The sequence below is a fragment of the Nothobranchius furzeri genome, chromosome 9 (genome assembly GCF_043380555.1).
Source record: "Nothobranchius furzeri strain GRZ-AD chromosome 9, NfurGRZ-RIMD1, whole genome shotgun sequence".
Lineage (NCBI taxonomy): Eukaryota > Metazoa > Chordata > Actinopteri > Cyprinodontiformes > Nothobranchiidae > Nothobranchius > Nothobranchius furzeri.
In genome coordinates, this window is record NC_091749.1 from 54,547,197 (window position 1) to 54,569,421 (window position 22,225).

Below are 22,225 nucleotides of genomic sequence, written 5' to 3' on the forward strand. Positions count from 1 at the left end.
GTTTTTTTCTTGGAATGCTGTGTTCTATTTCTTCCATGCACAATGTCTCTTGTTATGCCCACAATAACTCAATGTTAGTTTCATCAGTCTACAACACCTTATTCCAGAATGAAGCGGGCTTGTCCATATGTGCTTTAGCAAGCCTCAAGCGGTTCTATTTGTGTTGTGGGTGGAGAAAAGGCTTCCTCTACATCACTCTCACATACAGCATCTCTTCGTGTGAAATGCACTGTATATTTGAATGATGCACAGTGACTCCATCTGCAGCAGGATGATGTTGGAGGTCTTTGGTGCTGGTGTGTGGGTTGACTCTGACTGTTCTCACAATTCTTTGCTGCTGGTCATCAGAGATTTTTCTTGGTCTGCTGCTTTGAGCCTTAACATGAATTGTGCCTGTGGTCTTCCATTTCCTCAATATGTTCCCACCTGTGGAAACAGACAGCTGAAATCTGAGACAATTTTCTGTATCCTTCCCCTAAACCAGGCATGTCCAAAGTGCAGCCCGGGGGCCATTTTTGGCCCTCCAAGCGATTTTGTGCGGACCCCACTTGAATTTTTAGAATGATGAATTTTGTCTCTCCATGTTGCAAGTTGATATAGATCGACACTTTCTAACATGTTTTTGTTCAGATTTTAACTTATCAGCCTATTTGGATTTATTTTTAAGAGCGCAAATAAAAACAACTGTTTGTATTTTTTTAAATGAAGAAAACCACACCCTTGTGGCCCCCCATTGACCTTAAACATTATTATTTTGGCCCTCGCCTTGAAAAGTTTGGACATCCTAAACCATGATGGTTAACAATGTTTTTGAGAGTTGTTTTGAGACCCCATGTTGCTACTCTTCAGAGAAAATTCAAAGAGGAGGGAAACTTACAATTGACCTAATTAAATACTCTTTGTCATAATTGGATTCACCTGTGTATGGAGGTCAAGGGTCACTGAGCTTACCAAACCTAATTTGAGTTCCAGTAATTAGTTCTACATTTTTGAATCAACAAAAAGACATCAGTGCCGACATTTATGAACCTGCCCAATTTTGTTTGAACAGTTATTGCACACTTTCTGTAAATCCTACAAACACTGTTTCACTTCTCAAATATTAATGTGTCTCCTATTTGATGAAAATTTTTATTGTAACAACCAAGCCCCCACAATGCGGCTCAAAAATTGAGGCCAACCCGGAAGTACCAAAACTTGCAGTTCCACCCTCATCCGCTGGGGGCTGGTACCAGAAGCGAGCAAATCCTCATTGACTCCCATGTTAAAAATACCAATTTCACAGCAGAAATAAACATGTTTACAGCCTGGTACCAAAACATGTTTTTGGTTTAAATTATCTAGCTTACACTCATGACAACACTGAGGGGGGTGAATTTTTTCTCACTCTTCTGTTTAAGTGTATTAACTCATTCACTGCCATTGATGACTAATGGGCTCGACAAACAGGAGGCGACAAATGACTGCGATCAGCGAAATTTGTCGCAGTCGCTTTTATTACCTGACACACGGGAGGCGACCCGCGGAAGCAGCCAGCGGCAAAACCGTCCACGCGTTCTGTTCCATGGCGAAATCAAAACTTCCATTGTTTTGTGTGGCTGTGTCAGGTTGGAGGGAATTAAGGTTATTTAAGCGGTTCAGAGTTAATAAAGTGGTAGATATGATGTTTCACAAGGTGCTGTTAGAGTTATGTGAAATCTTACTTCTGATTTTACTATATAAAACATAATAATAATCAACTTCTCCTTCATGTTTGCTCGGAGATGTACGGAGCATCCTGTCCCCTCATTGGTCAGTGAATGAAACCTCCGTTGATTGGTCCTCGTCCGAGCGACAGCGATGAAAAGTTGAAAATGTTTCAACTTTCTGGGATCGCGTCGCTGGGTTGTCCGTGCACGACACGTGCACGAGCGCAAAATTTCACACGCACGTTTTTCGCGTTTCGCTTGGTAGGAGGGAGACCCGCGATTATCGCTTTGTCGCGCATGTCTCATTGAAAATGAATGGAGGAGAGGCAATGTCGCCTCCCATGTGTCGAGCCCATAAAGTCATCATTTTAGATCCAACCGTTCACTGCCAATTGCATTTTTTTTTTTACAGTTTGAGCATCAGAATGAGCCCCCGCACTGAAAGAGCAAACATCTCAGCCCTGAAGCGGATCTTCATCCACATACGTCACACGTCACGTGATCAGGAAGCAGACCATCCATGTGTTAGGAGATCTGTGACGACCCTCCTCCCCTCGGTCCATCCTCTCATTTCAACCTGAGCCTTTTGTCCCCACTGCCGAGGATTCAGCACCAGGAACAGCGCCTGAACCTGCCTGTTTACACTCTCCAGCGCCCCCAGCACCAATTCAGGACCTCGGAGAGAGGCACGCCGGAGAAGACAGCAGCTGATCTTCATCAGCTATCAAGCGGCCGACAGACTTTAAAAGAGGAGCGAAGCAGACAGAAATGGAGAGCCAAGATTAGCCTGTGATTCTCCCGAGCTCATAGACACTTTGTGCAAATGTTAAATCGTTTCCGGTACTGTTTAAGATTATTCCTAAAGAGATCCAGAAGTGGTCTGGAATTCTCCTGAGCTCGGTTTACAACCAATGCTAAGGCTAAACATTTTAAGGGTACTTGCTAAGGGGTTTTGTCATAGGGTTTTTGGCTTGGTTATCCTCTTGTAGGATTTATCTGACAAGGCATCAGTTTTCTTATTTTGGTGGCTTTTGTCCCCATTGGACTTATAAGCTGGGGATATTTTCGTTTAGGTGGTTTTGATTTAAGTTCGGCAGAAAGCCTTTTTCATAGGCAGTTAGTCTGCTTATGTTTTCAGTTTCCAACTTATTCTTCACCATTATTACTAAGCCTTATTTTGCCGTTCAGACACGGACACCTTTTGTTAATAAACCCTTTTGTTTTTTACTCTCACCTCCTCGTCCTTTACACACACACACACACACACACACACACACACACACACACACACACACACACACACACACACACACACACACACACACTTACACACACACACACACACACACACACACACACACACACACACACACACTCCCACACCTATTTTCCTGTGTTAGTCCCCTCATCCTCCTAGACCTTTAGGAGGGGACGTAACAAGATCGTTTTGGGCCGTTCCTGTAAAAAAAAGTGAGACGCAAACCAGAAAAGCGTCTGCTGATCACAATTCGACAATGGATTATGAAAGAACGATTTATGCTCGAAACACACGGATTCTTCCTGAAGTAAGGGGTGAGTCTCCTCTTTGTTTTGGTTGTTTTGGCGTCAACATAATCCTAGCGCGCAACGTTCTGTAACTCTTAAAAAAACAGTAAAAACGCTGAGAAACGCTGGCAGCGAAGGCCGTTAGCGATCAGGAAACGGCTGGCAGTGTATGAGTTAAAAGCCTAAAATTCTGTATAATTAATGAGCATCCGACCCACGTGACCACAGAGCTAGCTCTGAGGAAAGGCCTCAGTAGAGCCTCGGTCTGGCTTGGAAGTTGTTCCGGGATTTTGAGTTTCTGTGTTTGTGTATTCTTTTTTTGGATATTATTTGTGCAATTGTTGGACAAAATGACTTGCTGTGGCATTAATTGCACTAATAGAGCGTCCAATGAGTCTCCACTTCATTTTTTTCGGTAAGTAAAATTATATTTATGTATTTTAGGTCACTGCTGAGCTTAGATTTTAACATGTACTGTTTAACCATGAAATTTAAATGTAATAGGGTAAACCCCAGTGCATTTAACTCATTCACTGCCATTGACGACTAAAGTCGTCATTTTAGATCAAACCGTTCACTGCCAATGACGACTAAAGTCGTCATTTGCATTTTTTTTACTGTTTGAGCATTGGAACGAGCCTCCACGCTGAGAGAACAAACATCTCAGCCCTGAAGCCGATCTTCATCTGCATACGTCACAGATCACATGATCAGGAAGCAGACCATCCATGTGTTTGGAGATCGTTTTGGGCCGTTCCTGTAAAAAAAGTGAGGCGCGAACCGGAGAAGCGTCTGCCGATCACAATTCGACAACGGATTATGAAAGAACGGATAACGCTCGAAACACACGGCTTCTTCCTGATGTAAGAGGTGAGTCTCCTCTTTGTTTAGGTTCTTTTGGCATCGACATCATGCTAGCACGCAACGTTCTGTGACTCTTAAAAAAACAGTAAAAACGGTGAGAAACGCTGGCAGCGAAGGCCGTTAGTGATCAGGAAACGGCTGGCAGTGAATGAGTTAACATAATGCTGCACTTTAGAAAATGGGTTGAAATATAACATGTTGGTGGAGCTGGGTTCTGACTATCGGCTTGTGGAGCTCTCGGGAGACCTCTATTTTCCACCCGTTCTCCCCTCCCCGCAGCTCGGTGCATCTCTGTCTGATCGCAGCTTCTGTCTGATGCGCAGGCTGATGGCTTGTGGAGCGCTGGGATGGAAACCTTTCCACCCAGTTCTCCCCAGCTGCAGCTCTGGGCATCTCAGATCGCAGCGGCGCTTGTCTGCTGTGCGGCTGCCGGCTTGTGGAGGTCTCGGAGACCTCTGTGTTCCATCCGGTTTTACCCAGCGGTCAGCCCGGCGTATCTCCGACTCAGAAGCTCTGGTGTTGTGCACAGTTAACTCCGGTTTTAGCTAGGTTGCTACCTCCGTTAGCTTAGCTCCCACCTCCGCATTAGCTTTGGGTTAGCTTCAGGTTAGCTTGTAGCTAGTTCGACCGGGAGTCGTCAGTTGATACCAGCCTTACATCCCCACCCTCAGCTCCACCTCTCTTCCCTTTTGTGGAATTGTCTGGGCTTGACGGAACCTGTGACACGGTCAAAATGGCGGTGGTGGCCACCTCCCATTTGGCCTCAAAAACGTGTTATTGGAGCCTATGGAAATGAATTGTCCAGTATTTATATGTCGATGGTAACAACCAACGATTTCTACAGGAAAACCATGAAGATAAACAAGGCTGCCCAAACTTTCGCATCCCACTGCACATCCTTCTAGATTTTTTCCCCTGGATACATAAGAAGTGTGACATTTTGCATCTGGTGATAAAAAACATGGAATTTCATGTGAATTAAAAAAATAACAGACAATAATGCAAAACTGTAAAAAGTGAAAAGGTTTGTAAAATAACCTTTCAAATGTAGGCATACAAGTGACTGCCCAGGAAGGTTTCTATGGTAGATATTAATAGTTTACAACTTGTACTCAGAAACAAACTTCAAAATAGCTAAAAATCTATTTTTCAGAGCCATGAAACCCAGAACAAAACTCTATGTCTGTTTGCTGTTTTAAAAGTTTTAATCTTTTATTTTGCTTCCCTAACAGAGTTGGGACTACTATACACCAAACCAACATCAATAACTGGTGATGATGGCAGAATTCCTGCTGTGCCTACATACTTTTCCAAAGTCTGGAATATAAAAAACCCATTTAAACCACAACTAGAACATCCAAATGATAGTTAGGACTATATTGTGCTAAAGAACTATTCTTTATAGTGACAAATGGTGTGATATTATTAATATTACAATGAACTAAGTGCAAACAAAGTGGTGTTAATAAGGCCAAATTGATATTAGTCCAGGTTATTCAACATAAATGTAACTCAGGAGTCTTTTAATGTGCTGAAACTTCAAATGTGCATTTTAAAAAAAAGATCACCGTATTTGCATGTCTCACATGACTGTTGACCGTTCAGCTCAAGGGTAAAGACAGCTGCTGTAAAACTTGGAGTCAAACTTGATAACGCCCTGGGTTTTGATGCCTGTGCGAATGGAATTGTCTCCTCCCCCTTTTCATCATCTGCATCGTTTAGCAAAAATAAAACCATTCTTGACACGACACCATTTAGAGATAGTAGTTCAGCTCTCATTGATTACTATAATAAAATCCTATTTGGGGTGAGCAGGGCAACTTTAGCAAGGCTACAATTGATGGAAAATGCGGCTGGAAATTTTTTAGTGGGCCGAAACAAATTTGAGCGTGCTACTAGCGTCCTGGCGTCTCTGCACTGATGGATTTTAGAATTTGTTATAAAATCCTTTTATTGTTTTTTAAATTGTTGCATGGGTTGGCTTTGTTGTACTTACAGACGCTGATAAATGATAAATACAGGCCTTCACCTTTGGCCCTTAGTATTGCAGTCTGTATGTTGTTTTACTTTTTTTTAATTTCACTTTATTCTCGTTTTTAAATCTTGTCCTGTTTTATTAATTCTCTATACAGCACTTTGTTGCCACCCCTGTGCCAAAGATGCTTGAGTTGAGTTGAACATGAAAAATACATGATATTATTAACAGGTCATGATCTAAATGTGGCAGTTTGAGCATCCTGTCACAATGTCCCGATTGATCATGCACCCTGGCTACTTGGTCAAGGGGATGTCCCTTTGGCTGACTGGTTAGTGTGTATGACTCTCACCCAGGAGTCTGGGTATCAAATCCTGCCCAGACCCTTATTTCTCCACCTTGCCACATAAAGTCAGCTGGTCTGAGGCATATAACTCTGCCCTAGGCCAAAAGCCCTAGATACATTTTGTTTCTATATAAACACCAACAACAAATACATACCAGCAGCTAGATTTTACTTTGTTCCTTAATTTGAGAGTCACAAAGTTTTGCACGTTCTGCATTCTCACAAATTCAGCAGCAAGCTCTGCCCAGCTGATTGGTTGTTTTGGTAACTAGTGACATCAGTGCAGTTCTGGTACTGAACAGTGTGGACGAATCAGTGCATTTTGCTGTAGTCGGTGTTCAAAATGGAATAAAGAAAGAACAGGATATTATTGTTTACTCAAATGTATCATTAAAATGACATGAACATATAGAGATACAATTATATGTTCTTACTAGCCTGTAACTCAACTTCTTTTCTCAAATTGCACTGATGCTTTTAAATATGAAATGTCCAAAATGTTCATGTCTGCTCTTAGGTGCTCGTTTGTGGTGGCGCACATGAACTGAAAAACATTTCAAATACACTTAAAAAGGACCTGAGTGAAGTTGGCCCCCCCACCTTCTTCAAATGCAACAAAAGTGGTATCAAACCATTGTGCTACGTTTGTGCTGGTTTGTGCTGCAAAAATTTTAGTTTGTGCTACTATCATTTTAAAGATATTAATAAAAATGTCTAGAGGTCATCAGAGGTCAACCAGCCCCCCCACATTAATGGAATCAGACAAAACTGGTGTCAATCAACTGTTCTACGTTTGTGCTGGTTTGTGCTGCTAAAATTATCATTTGTGCTGCTTCTGTCTTGAAGATATTAATGAAAATGTAAAGGTCAAAAGGTCAACCAGCCCCCCCACCTTCTTCAAATCCAACAAAAGTGGTATCAAACCATTGTGCTACGTTTGTGCTGGTTTGTGCTGCAAAAATTTTCGTTTGTGCTACTATCGTTTTAAAGATATTAATAAAAATGTCTAGAGGTCATCAGAGGTCAACCAGCCCCCCCACATTAATTAAATCGAACAAAACTGGTGTCAATCAATTGTGCTACGTTTGTGCTGGTTTGTGCTGCTAAAATTGTCGTTTGTGCTGCTTCTGTCTTGAAGATATTAATGAAAATGTAAAGGTCAAAAGGTCAACCAGCCCCCCCACCTTCTTCAAATCCAACAAAAGTGGTATCAAACCATTGTGCTACATTTGTGCTGGTTTGTGCTGCAAAAATTTTCGTTTGTGGTACTATCGTTTTAAAGATATTAATAAAAATTTCTGGAGGTCATCAGAGGTCAACCAGCCCCCCCACATTAATGGAATCAAACAAAACTGGTGTAAATCAATTGTGCTACGTTTGTGCTGGCTTGTGCTGCTAAAATTATCGTTTGTGCTGCTGTTGCTCATTAGCCTAGTGAACTAGACCAAATTTTTGCTTTGCAAAGTTTGGTCTAGGCATGCTCCATTGGAACCTCAGCAGCTCCTACCAGGACTCTGTCTAGCCAATCACAGCTCTCTAGAGGGGTTTCAAACACAAAAAGAGCTGTGATTGGTCCATAATAGAGGGCCAATCATAGTGCTCTATCTGCTTAGTGAACAAATCACAGAGCTTTATCCGCTTTGTGGGCCAATCAGGGCACTCTCTATATGCCTGGTGGGTGGGATGATTCAACAGAGTGAAACAAGAGTATGTCACATTCATTGTCCAGTGGAATGCGGAGATCATTTGAAATACAACGGTAGAACCCGCCCCACAACCGAGAGCCGTCAATGGAGCATGGCCACTAAATAATACATTTATTTAATCTGGCTTGCCAGGCTAGTTGCTCATGGAATCTAGCTTAAAAATGCAGATAAGATAGCTAGCACATGTTTTCTTCAACTCTTGTTTTTTTTCTCTCAGAAGTAGAATGTGTATGATAGCACCCCCTTGTGATCACAAACCAAACACAGTTCGTTACGTTTGTTTTTTTCTGGCAGAGTTGTACCAGTTTGTCCTTAACAAGATCTAGTTCAAAATTCATTTGATAGTACAAAAATGAATTTAGTCAATGTTCCTTGCTCATCATCAAAATACTTGTAGATAAATCCATGCTCTGTTGAGATAAATCTGTGTCTGTGTCAATCCCAAACGTGTTTAATAGTCCACTCATTTAATAGCCCTTTGTGACCATGGCTACAGAAGTTTGACTCTTGCAAAAAAATATAGTTTGGCCCTTTCAGGTAACATTGACAGTTACATAAGATTCACAGTTCTGCAGGCTGTTTGGAGCCTTTGAGTTCAGATTTGCTGAATCACTGAGTGCGTTTACATGCAGCCAGTAACCCTTTTAAAACCCGAATATTCACAATAACCCGGTTCCGCAGGTCCTTGAAAACACCGCCAAAAACCCAGATATGCTCATAACCGGGGGTAACACCTTTCTAACCCGAATGTTTGGTCGTGTAAACGCATACCGGGATATCCCCATCAAAGCATGTGTTCTGCACATGCTCTGTTCGCAAGGAATCTTGGTCTTTTGCGTAGCAAGACGTCTTGTATGTGCCAGAACACCAGAAGTAAACAACAAGTGGGGAGCAACATGGCGAGTCATGGCACAGCACCACACTTTTGGAGTGACGAAGAAACTAAAGCACAAACGAACTTGGTCGCTATCTCTTCCGAACTGGGAAACATGTTGTTGTTTTCACGGATACCGGAACAAGAAGAACCAGAAAAGACGCATATTGCGTCTGGACGTAGTCCATACGTCCTGACGCTACCCCAACGTCCGCATTTAAATCGGGTTATGCAAGTTAGGTGCAACTCTTTCTATTGTGCCTTTGACACAGTTGATCACAATGTTCTTTTAGAAAGACTTGAACATGTTGTAGGGATCAAAGGAACAGCGTTAGGCTGGTTTAAATCCTACCTGTCTGACAGATTTCATTTTGTAAACGTACATGACAAATCGTCTTCATACTCCAGGGTTACTTGCGGAGTACCACAGGGTTCAGTGCTTGGACCAATTCTTTTTACTATATATATGCTCCCAATTGGTAAAATCATTAGACAGCATGGGATAAACTTCCACTGTTATGCTGACGATACTCAGCTATATTTATCCATTAACCCTGATGAACCTAATCGGTTGGGTAGATTACAGGCTTGTCTTGAGGACATAAAAAATTGGATGACTCTAAACTTTTTGCTTTTAAATCAAGACAAGACGGAAGTTCTCATCTTTGGACCAGAAATCCAGAAAAGGAAATTGCTTAGCCAATCGCCTGACCTTAATGGCATTACATTAATCTCCGCGAACAAAGCAAGGAACCTTGGTGTTATCTTTGACCAGGACATGTCATTCAAATCCCAGGTTACACAAGTTTGTAGGATTTCCTTTTTCCACCTTCGGAATATTGCTAAGATTAGAAGTATACTTTCCAGAAGTGATGCTGAAAATCTAGTTCATGCATTTATTACATCAAGACTGGATTACTGTAATTCATTACTCTCAGGAAGTCCACAGAATGTAGTTAAAAGTCTTCAGCTTGTCCAAAATGCTGCAGCTAGAGTTCTGATGAGAATTAAAAAGAGAGATCATATCTCTCCTGTCTTAGCTTCCCTACATTGGCTACCTGTTCAATTCAGAATAGATTTTAAGATCCTTCCTCTCACATATAAAGCTCTTAATAATCAAGCTCCATCAAACATCAGTGATCTGATTGTTCCATACGTTCCTAACCGAGCGCTTCGCTCTCAGACTGCAGGTCTACTGGTGATTCCAAGAATATCTAAAATTAGGATGGGAGGCAGATCTTTTAGTTATCAGGCTCCTCTCCTGTGGAACCAGCTCCCAGCCTTAGTCCGTGAGGCAGACACTTTGTCTACATTTAAGAATAGGCTTAAAACATTTTTATTTGATAGGGCCTATGGTTAAAATCTGATGTTAGCCTAAATCTGGACAAGTGGGGGAGTACAGGGAGGTGGAGTGTACAGTCGGTAAAGACGGCTCTCCCTTGCCCTGCCTCCAACATGCCTACATCTAAATAGGATAGATTATCCAGAGTTATCTCTGTAGTTATGCTGCTATAGGCTTAGACTGCTGGAGGATACACTGACCACTTCTCACACTCTACTTCTTTCTTCTACAGTCTGCTCTTTGTACTATTTTGTGCAATTTCAGCTGTTAACTTTATTTTCTCTGTAAGTGTTTTTCTCCCCAGAAGAAGCTACAATGACGTTCTGCTGAGCTGTGGTGGCCTCATGGAGGGGGCCATCGACTAGCACACTGCTGCTAACTACTTAAACATTCTCTCTCTCCTGATAATAACTTTTTGGTTTCCTTGACTTTTGATGTGCTAATACTAGTTTATCCGTTTAATTATAGATCCACTAGGATAAATACAATAAAGTTTATCTTTCACCAAATAGAATATTTACTAAGACAGCATAATATAACTGTAGACACATTACTTGTCCGTGTGTGTGTGTGTGTGTGTGTGTGTGTGCTCTGTCTTCTCGATCCCCAGTGAGTCGTGGAGGATGGCTGCTTATACTGAGCCAGGATTCTCTGAAGGTTTCTTCCTATTAAAAGGGAGTTTTCCTCTCCACTGTCGCTGCATGCTTGCTTAGTATAAGGATTGCTGTATAGTCACTGACACTAGTCAGTGACTTGATGCAATTTGCTGGGTTCCTTATATAGGAAACATTATTTCTGATTGGCTTAATGAACTGTGAATTGGAATGTTTATTATGTGAAGTGCCTTGAGACTAGGGCTGCAACAACGAATCCATAAATTCAATGAAAATCGATTACTAAAAGCGTTGGCAACGAATTGCGTCATCGATTCATTGTGTCGCACAACTCTTCCAAAAGCGCCCCGCCTTCCCGCCCGCCGTTGCGCGCAGACCAGAGCAAGTCAGATCAGCGCAAGGGAGAGCCGCAGATCAGCGCGAGGGAGAGCCGCAGATCAGCGCGAGGGAGAGCCGCAGATCAGCGCGAGGGGGAGCCGGCAGATCAGCTCGAGGGAGAGCCACAGATCAGCGTGAGGGAGAGCCGGTACCGGCAGATCAGCGCGAGGGAGAGCCGCAGATAAGCGTGAGGGAGAGCCGGCAGACTTGCGCTGCTGCGAACCGGTTCCACATTGTTGCACAGCGATCCAGGCAGCTGCTTCCAGCGCACGGTCCATTCTCAAAGTGGCGCAACCAAAAAACTATAATTAGCATACGATCGTTCATGTCCGCACATGTTCTCTATTTTCTGTCTTATTTGTGCCTGAAGCTCGCTACTGCGGAGCTCATCACCTGTGCTGTGGTGATGTCACCTCACTGACGCAGCATCGAAAACGCGCTCTGCGCTTTTCGGTCAGGAGATCTTTGATCTGCTCAAAAGTAACTGATGAGGTGAAAAGGTAAGAATCCAGGCAACAGATTTTCTGGAGAATTAAGAGGAGATGCAGGAAGATGAGAGACAGACAGGACAGGAAAATAGTTAAATAAAAACAAGAAAACAAAACAAAGTGTTGAAAAGTAAAATGTAGGTAGATTTATCTCCACTACACGTTTTTACCAGTAAAAAACAATAAGTTCTACACATGTCATATTTATACATCTGATACAATTCAGATCACCTTCAAAACTCAGTCACACACCCAGGGCCGTTTCAAGACATTTTGGGGGCCAAGGCAAAAGCCCCCCCCCCCCCCCCCCCCCCCCCAAATAACTGGGCTCCCCAGAAGCCTCTGTGTAATTCATGCCCTCTCCAGTAGTGTTAGTTATATGGTGTTTATAAAAGCCCCTCAGACATTACTGACATGTTCTAATATTATCAGATGAAAAACTAAATTATCAGACATGCTGTCTCATCTGCTTCTTTTATAAACTTGCAAAAAGTAACAAAACCATTTGAAAGCCACTATTTGTGGATTCTCTGAAAGTTTCCATGGAGTGTGTGACAACTTATTTTTTCATTGATCCTATCGTCTAATCTCACAGCTGAAACAAGCATCCTTAATAATCTGTGCACAGGAAGCTTACCGATGCTGTAGTAAAACAAAAGGTATAATAATTTATTATTAATAAAACCTTCTTGCAGCACTAAAGCAGAAAAATTAGATTTTGCATTAAATATGCAAAATATTTACATATGAGTTGTTTTAGAGCCCTTTTATTGGCAGAATCTGATATTAATTTAGTTCTTACAAAAAATGGGTCCCAACATGGTTTGTGTGGCGTTGCCATAGTGTGACGTCATAGGCACAGATCCCCTGTCCTCTTGTTTGGAAATGGAAATATGGTCACCCTACATTAAACAAACTGTCCACCCGGGCTTTTGCACTGCACAGAGACGCTTCGCTGCCTATGACTTTGATCGTCAGTTGAGAGTCAGTCTCATGCAGACTGACCAATGAAGAAAGTTAAGAGTTAAGAGTATGAGTTAAGACCCTCTCCTCATTGGTCAGTCCACACGAGGTGGGTCAAAGGTTACTCTGGGCGGGTTACGTGTTGTCAGGCATTCAAGTATTGAGTATATTTACTGCATATTACAGTAAAATATTCTGTATGTGACCACATTATGGTGATCCTTGGGTCGTGATGATGGAGCCCTTGAATATTGTTGCCCAGGGTACAACAAAGTGTTAATCTGGCCCTGGTTCCGCCGTCACATTCCCGCAGAAACTGGTTGATCACACCGGGGCCAGACTACTAGCATGTGGCTTTACAGCCACAATGTCCTCAGAAGCAAAAACGCTTTTAAAAGGGAGGGAGGAGTCCTAACTGTTGCTGCAGGCGTGTTGTGTGAGAGTGCAGTTATATACTGGTTAATATATTTTTGGGTTCAGTTGCTTTCATGTGGCCTAATGTGAGTCTATTTGGGATCATTGGAATGATCAGCAGCATTTCTTGATGTGACTTTATGGCAGTTGCCCAGGGCATCATCGCAAGGAGGATGGCATTCATTTACTTTTGTTTTATTTGGTATTTTTTCAGTCATTTTTGGAAATAGTGATCAATTTTGATTAATTCACAGCCTATGTTTAATTACATTTAAAATAAATGTCAACAGATGAGATCAAACAAAACAGATGAGAATTGCCCTTAAGCTGTTTAACTTGGACCAAGCATTTTAGGTCACAGATAGATGTAGCTTAGGGTCTCTGTCTATACACCTTATAAGACAATTTAGGTGATGGCATGTTGTTTTTCTGCTATTGAACTGTTTTCTAATAATGTTGTGTTAAATAAAGTGAAGGAAGGAGAGAAATAACATTTCCCTAGCAGTTTTTAAAAATTTCCCCATGTAATCCGATTAATCGATTAATCGTGTCGAGACCCCATCCGATTAATCGATTATCCAAATAATCGTTTGTTGCAGCCCTACTTGAGACGACTCTTGTCGTGATTTGGCGCTATATAAATAAACTTGAATTGAATTGAATTGAACTCTTTCTATTTATTGTAAACGGGCTTGTAAACGGGTTATTCTGATCAACTCAGAAACCCGAATACCGACCTTAACGTGACCATAACCCGGATATTGGCTGCATGTAAACGTAGTCACTGAAGTGCACTCCTGTGTATGTTAATTTTATACAACTTGCTCATGACAGCCCACATCCAAATGACAGCACTTTTGTTAATATTAGCATTTTACTTAAAAGCTACAGCTCACATATTATTAGGTTAATGTTTTAACAACTGTTAGCATTTTACCATATACCCTGCTGGTAGCACACTAGATGGAGTAAGGTAATGTTAAGAAACATGGTAGTCAGTGATCCGCAACCAGATTATTGGCTCAAAATACCTTATCTAGTTATAAACTGATACGCACCAACTGGCATGCCCCTTTACATTTCTTCATCAATGTTAATTAATGTTATTATTACGGCAGCACGGTGGTTAGCACTGTTACAGGGTCTTTCTGTGTGGAGTTTTCATGTTCTCCCCGTGTTTGTGTGGGTTCTCTCCAAAGACATGCAGCTTGTGGGGATAGGTTAATTGGTTAATCCAAATTGCCCATAGCTGTGAGTGTAAATGGATGTCTGTCCCTTGTGTTGGGCCTGTGACAGACTGACAACCTGTCCAGGATGTACCCTGCCTCTTGCCCTATGACAGCTCGGATAGGTTCCAGCGCCCACACGCGACCCTTAGAAGGATAAGTGGAAGCGAATAGATGGATGGATGGAATTTTATTAATATCTTTAAAATTAAACATTAAAGAAAGGGGCTGGTTGAGCTTTAGAAACTTTTGGTTTCCAAATGAAAGCAGCACAAACGAAAATTTTTGCAGCACAAACCAGCACAAACGTAGCACAATGGTTTGATACCACTTTTGTTGGATTTGAAGAAGGTGGGGGGGGGCTGTTTGACCTTTTGACCTTTACATTTTCATTAATATCTTCAAGACAGAAGCAGCACAAACGACAATTTTAGCAGCACAAACCAGCACAAACGTAGAACAGTTGATTGACACCAGTTTTGTTTGATTCCATTAATGTGGGGGGGGGCTGGTTGACCTCTGATGACCTCCAGAAATTTTTATTATTATCTTTAAAACGATAGTAGCACAAACGAAAATTTTTGCAGCACAAACCAGCACAAACGTAGCACAATGGTTTGATACCACTTTTGTTGGATTTGAAGAAGATGGGGGGGCTGGTTGACCTTTTGACCTTTACATTTTCATTAATATCTTCAAGACAGAAGCAGCACAAACGACAATTTTAGCAGCACAAACCAGCACAAACGTAGAACAGTTGATTGACACCAGTTTTGTTTGATTCCATTAATGTGGGGGGGGGCTGGTTGACCTCTGATGACCTCCAGAAATTTTTATTAATATCTTTAAAACGATAGTAGCACAAACGAAAATTTTTGCAGCACAAACCAGCACAAACGTAGCACAATGGTTTGATACCACTTTTGTTGGATTTGAAGAAGGTGGGGGGGCCAACTTCACTCAGGTTTAAAAAGGTCAGTTAAAAAAGTTTGGGTTCAGTAAAGTAGTGTGTGTGTGTGGGTGGGTGGGTGGGTGGGAGGGGGGGGGGGGGATTATGTGTTCGCATACCCCTTCGAAAATAGGTATTTGCACCCCTGCACCTTGAGCCTGAGATCATTTGACTCAGTGCTGCTTTAACCCCTTAACGCTTGAATTAGTTTATAATAATAATGAAATATTTTTTGTAATTTGTGGATTTTCTTACGGGTACATGCAGTACTTGCATTTGGAGCGAATGCAAGTTTGATGCTATTTTGCGACAACCAGCATTAAGGGGATAAACTCACCTGTTAAGGCTGGCTTTGGTGTGACCTTCTATTGATTCTTCCTCACTACCATGCAGCTATCTCTACCAATTCTGCCTTTTTTGGGATCCTGTATAATTTTTTTCTTATTCATTTTGTCCCCCTTCTCATTTTTCAATCGAAAAATTTCTAATTTCCACTATTTCCTTATTTTTTTAAATAACCTATTTTTAATAACTTGACCCCTCTATTAATATTGGTGCCCTTGATGTCCCCATACTCAGAAAAATCTAGATCAGCCACTGCTATCTGCAGCAGTGATCAGGTGAGACCTGGGAACATCCAGGTTTCTAGTCCATCACAGGGACATATTTTTGGTAAGTATAAAATTTAAAACCGAGCCCTCTCATGTTGGTTCTAGAACCATTTAAAATTATTTTATTCACATAGCTGAACGTTATCTAATATAATTGTTTTTACCCTATTTAGAGCAGCTCTGCTTTCTGAGTACCTCCTACTGTCATGTGTGCTTTTCTGTTTCCTTCTGCCACACAAATCTCAGCCCACTTGGAACAAAATTAAATATCAATAAAAAAAATGAGAATAACGTTGCTGCAGAGAAATGCTTTTCTAAATATGTTGAAACAAGGTACGTAGCAGGCTGTTGCATTTAAAAAGCATGCATGGAATGTTGTGACAAATAGAAAATTACATCATCAGAGAGGACAAAGTTGTAGAGGTGGTATTTTAACATTCAAGAGCTTCCGCCAAAAGAATTACACAGAAGTCTTAGAAAAGCAGAGGAAACCATTTCTAATAAGGAAAATATTTCAAACACAGGTTTGCTTTGGGCACCCAGACTTCACCAGCTGTACGAAGCAAACACTTTCTTCAAGCCTATTGCTATTCATGCTCTCTGTTGCCGACTGGTCCTTAATTATTCAGCTGAATAAATTACCTATAAATCAGAAAGTGGAGTCATGGCATGCCAGGAGGGAGTGGGCCTGTCAGCTTCAAAGGGCCAAAACCTGCCTAGATCTTTTGGGTTTCACACCACTTAACACCAGTCACTAGGTGTATATGTCTAGGCTTTCATAAGCCCAGCTTAAATGTCAGGGGGTTGGTTGCTCCCAATTGTGGGGCTCAGTATTGAATGAAACTCATATTTAAATAGACCTGCGTGGCTTTTGTTACCTTCATTCGAATTAAGGGGACAGAGGTCGAGGGGGGAGGTCAACATCCTGGCCAAATTAAAAGAATTTCCATATTTAAATGTGGTGTAGGTGAGAAACACCTTTACATTTCTGTGAAACTACTTTCACTTTCCCAAAACAAGCTTGAATTATACATACAATAAAACAATTTGGGAACCTTTGCTAATATACAAGAAGCCTTTGTGCATGGCCTCTTACAGTACCTGTGATGCATTGCCAACAAACCTCCAAAGGGGCTCGGGAAGTCTTAGGGGCGTAAACTTAAGTGACCCCGGATCCTCCCATAGAGATTTCTGTCAAGGTGCTGTTGAACAATGTGCTTAACCCCACGCTCCTCCAGTAGAGCTGTCAAGTGCAAGAGAAACAGCAAGAAATTATGTGTTGCAGCGGTTACCTCCCAGGAGTGAATGTGTGCAACTTATCCAATGAATGTGAAACAGCTGGTAGCAGAAATAAGCAGGAGGGTTTCTAAATGGATAAATGGGAACTGATGAGTGCAGTAGCATTACCAGAACTTAATATGGAAATTGCTTCTAGGATGCTCACAAAAGAAAATTATCCATCTTAACCAACAAGTGAAATCAACTTTTTTTTCTTCTGTTGTGGTTGGATGTGTCAGTCTCTGCCTCCAGGCCATCCTCCTCCAGCCAACCGGCTTCCACCTAGGACCACAACTCCCAGCATCCCCTAGCCAGGACTCCCATCATTCCCCACCTACGTCACCAACTGTGACTATGTACAGAAGTCGCCTCCCATCTCATGTCACTCGGTTATCGTTTCTTCGAACCTATGATCAGAGGTCATCCTAGTTAGTGCCCTTTCTTACTTCTGGAATAGCTCCGTGCTTCCATTCCACTTCGGCCAGCGCTCGGGCATTCCTAGATCAAATCGTGTGCCGGCTCAATCCCAGCGCTCACCTTTCCGCGTCTGGGAAGTCACACACGCCACAGCTCAACTACCATTTGCCCGACCGCTGTGACAGGATGTTAACTTTTTGATCTTTGAGCAAAAAGAACATGTTACTAAACAACCAGGCTGTGTGGAAAAAGGCACCTCAAACTGCTTTAAGTTTTCAGGTTTGCTTCTGAATTTTGACTTGTTATCTTCAGGGGCTGAGTTTGCCTCTGTGGCTGTGGCATCAGGGTCTTGACAATGAAATCTAAGTGGTCCTCATTAACGTCACATAACTGCCATTCTAGAACCCCTCTAATGTCATAATTTCCCCTCTAACTGGCAGCACCGCATGTCAGACGACTCTGACGAGTAAATTACACCATGTTACCACATCGAACTGAAGTTCAAACGTGGTTTGCCAACAGTAGCTGTTATTGACATAGATCTGAAAGTGTTTTGATAGCACGACAGACCCATGATTTTTAATCAGGTCTGTAATAGTAACAGCAGGGACCTTTAGATGTGCTCAGCCCCATCCAAGCTGCCGAGGTTAGTCCAGTTTCTAGATCTTTCCGAACATGTTAGCTCTTCCAATCAACCGCAGATGATGTATAAATTGACCTCCACACGCCCTTCTTTCCTACAATACAGACCACCTTTTAAATCATTCATTTTTTTGAACGTCACTACTCATTAATCTTATTTTTGTTTCTTTGTTGGGATAACTTGCATTTGAAAATCCACTTATTTCAGCTGAATCTTGTCCAGATGTAAACAATCCACAGTGGTTGCCATCAAAATAAAACTGGTTTCAGAGTAAAAACAGCATAATTAGATTTGTGCCTTATTTACATTTGATTTATAATAGTTTATATGTATTTTTGGTTCATTTTGGCCAAGGCCACATCAACAGAGGGCGAAAGGGAGTTTTACTTTCCATTGACATCCGTCGTGTTGTGCTTGCTCACATTGGAGAAGTGGTGGGATGATGCTTCATTCTAATTCCTAGTTCCTTTTTACAGGAAAAATATATAAAATACTTTTTTTAACTTTACAATGAAATTAGTTTAATTAAAGTTTAATTGGACTTTGTGCAATTATTAGCCTAATCTAGACGTGCTAAGGTCTAGATTTGTCACTTTTTACAGGACCTTGAGAATATTTCTTTTGTAAATCTGTGCTTTAAAAAAAACTGGATTGAAATAAAGGCATCAACAGTATTATTAACAAGTATTATCTAGAGATACGTTCTTAACCCTAAATAGCCCCAAATTAATTTCACTAATAGGAACAGTTACAAGAACATAGACAAACCATAAAACCACAGCCCCAATTTTGTAGCAAAATGCTTTTAGCAATGACAACTTTTCTGCATTTGTCCCTAAATGGGTTTTATAAATTTTTTTTAAAGAAACAGAAGATAAAAAAGGCTGCTGGGGGACTAACAAGAAGCCAGATGATTGACACTGGGTCAAGGAACTTCAGACAAAGAGGCAGAGAATGGAAATGAAAGAAGAATGAAATTGAAAATAAAAGGCTCACGGAAACCAAAAATAAAAACCTTAAATGAACTGATGCTCGTCGGAACTTTAACAACATGGAGGAAACAATATTTGTAAGATCTGAACAGGAACAGAACAACCAGAGGACTGTTTAACCGCTGGGAGGATAGGCAGCCAGGTTGATTAACAGCTAACAGGTCTGTGGAGTAAAAGATGAAGAGATGAACATAGGAGGCTCAAAAATACAGCAAAAAACTAACTAAAAAAACTTCATTCTGGGTTTTTCTGTGTGAACTCGGTGTGCTCTCCCCAGATCTGCATGTGTTTTACTTTTAAATCCTGTATATTTGTTTATTCGGTGAATATAAACTGCCTGGATTTGTTAAAGGATGTGGCGTTTTGTCTCTGTGGTGGCCTTGTGTCAGCCTGGTGACCCATCCAGGGTGTCTCCCTTTATTCATCCGGTGACAGCTGGAATAGACTCTGGTCGTCCCCTGACCCTAGACAATGTCATGGCTGGTTAAAAAATAACGACTTCTAGATTTTAAACTTGACTTATACAATCCTCTGTATGCTGTGCAAATTTCTATGGGACTGATCTTCACAAAGTCCAAAGCTGCTGGGAATTGTGACTGCTGTAAAGTAGAGACCCAAGTCCTTATTTACAAGGTAGTAAAAATGATAGAGTTGGACATAACTTCAGAGCTGGTTTGGTCAAGACAACAAAAATGGGTAAATCTAATCGGGCAGGTAATAAATAAACTCTAATGAAAAAAAACAAACACAATATCTTTCAATGCAACCTTCTAGAAATAAATACAACGAAGCAAGAAGGTTTAACAGAACAGGAAATCTATTACTAGTACAGTTTACAATTTACAGTTGACATCGGGACAAGAGTGTCTGGCTGTAGGTCAGCTCATGCAGGAGCACCGCCACCTTGGCTCCCAACATCGCCTGATGTTATCTGAGAGGAACCAATTTGCTCCTGGCGGTACCAGCAGCCCTGTTCTGTAAATAGTGCCTAGATAAAGCACCTGGGTTCACATCATGCATCCTTTCACCCAAAGTAAGTAATGTTGTAATGTAGTTTAATGAGCTGCACAGAAAATGCAGTAATTCATCAGCTTTTGCCACAAACTGCAGTGAATCATCTCTATGCTGGTTTGTTTTTTCCTTCGCCTTACATTCTGCTCTATTCCATGTTACTAGATGAGCCATTCAGCTTGGTGGGCCTGACTGAAATGTTTATTAGCCATCATCTGAAACAAAGCAGCATATCTGGAGGAAGCGGTGGTGGCAATAGCGACAGCCCGTGCAGGTTAATCTGCCAGCCCGTGCGAGCCTTCAGGGCAGGGTTTGGTAATGTGATTTAGATGAGTTTCCCACGCTGGCATGTCACCGCCGTCTCTCCTCAGTGCTCGAGCGACAGTCCCTCATTTTACACCGTGCCAGCTTCAGCCACTCCGCCAATGAGCGTGACACTTTTTGACACTGGCACAGCCTCTTTGCTCAAAATGACAACGAAAAGTGAAAACAGGGTTCACAATGACAACATTTACAGATTTAGAAATGCTGACCTGAATTACAGTGTTGTTCATTCTTAAAATAAAGTAAATGCTACTTTTAGATGCTGTATTATTGGGATGTATCTACGTATCTATATCTGTGTATGTATGGGATTGCTGTGCTGACACGACAAGTCAGTGACTCGATGCAGGTAGGAAACTTTTAGCTAATTGCCATAATGAACTGAACTCAATGCACTGATAAGTGGGTTCAGTGGGAATTTTTACTTAGTGGAGTGGCTTGAGAATAGCCTAGAGGTCTTGACAGACCATATCAGAAGCAAAAGGATTTTCGTCAGTAGGTCAGTTTAGCCATGCTCCATTGGAGCCTCAGCAAGCCTGAACAGTCTGGTAACATGCCAATCACAATGCTCTATTAGTTTAGTGGGCCATCACAATTCTCTACTGGGCTAGTGGGCCAATCACAGCACTCAATTAGTTTGGTGGGCCAATAACAGCGCTCTATTGGTTTAGTGGGCCAATCACAGCACTCAATTAGTTTGGTGGGCCAATAACAGCGCTCTATTGGGCTAGTGGGCCAATCACAGCACTCAATTAGTTTGGTGGACCAATACAGCGCTCTATTGGTTTAGTGGGGCATCACAATGCTCTACTGGGCTAGTGGGCCAATCACAGCACTCATTTAGTTTGGTGGGCCAATAACAGCGCTCTATTGGTTTAGTGGGCCAATCACAGCGCTTTTTTGGTTTAGTGGGCCAATCACAATGCTCTACTGGTTTAGTGGGCCAATCACAGTGCTCTATTGGTTTAGTGGGCCAATCACAATGCTCTACTGGTTTAGTGGGCCAATAACAATGCTCTACTGGGTTAGTGGGCCAATCACAGCACTCATTTAGTTTGGTGGGCCAATAACAGTGCTATAATGGTTTAGTGGGCCAATTACAATGCTCTATTGATTTAGTGGGCCAATCACAATTCTCTACTGGGCTATTGGGCCAATCACAGCACTCAATTAGTTTGGTGGGCCAATAACAGCGCTCTATTGGTTTAGTGGGCCAATCACAGCACTCAATTAGTTTGGTGGGCCAATAACAGCGCTCTATTGGGCTAGTGGGCCAATCACAGCACTCAATTAGTTTGGTGGACCAATACAGCGCTCCATTGGTTTAGTGGGGCATCACAATGCTCTACTGGGCTAGTGGGCCAATCACAGCACTCATTTAGTTTGGTGGGCCAATAACAGCGCTCTATTGGTTTAGTGGGCCAATCACAGCGCTTTTTTGGTTTAGTGGGCCAATCACAATGCTCTACTGGTTTAGTGGGCCAATCACAGTGCTCTATTGGTTTAGTGGGCCAATCACAATGCTCTACTGGTTTAGTGGGCCAATAACAATGCTCTACAGGGTTAGTGGGCCAATC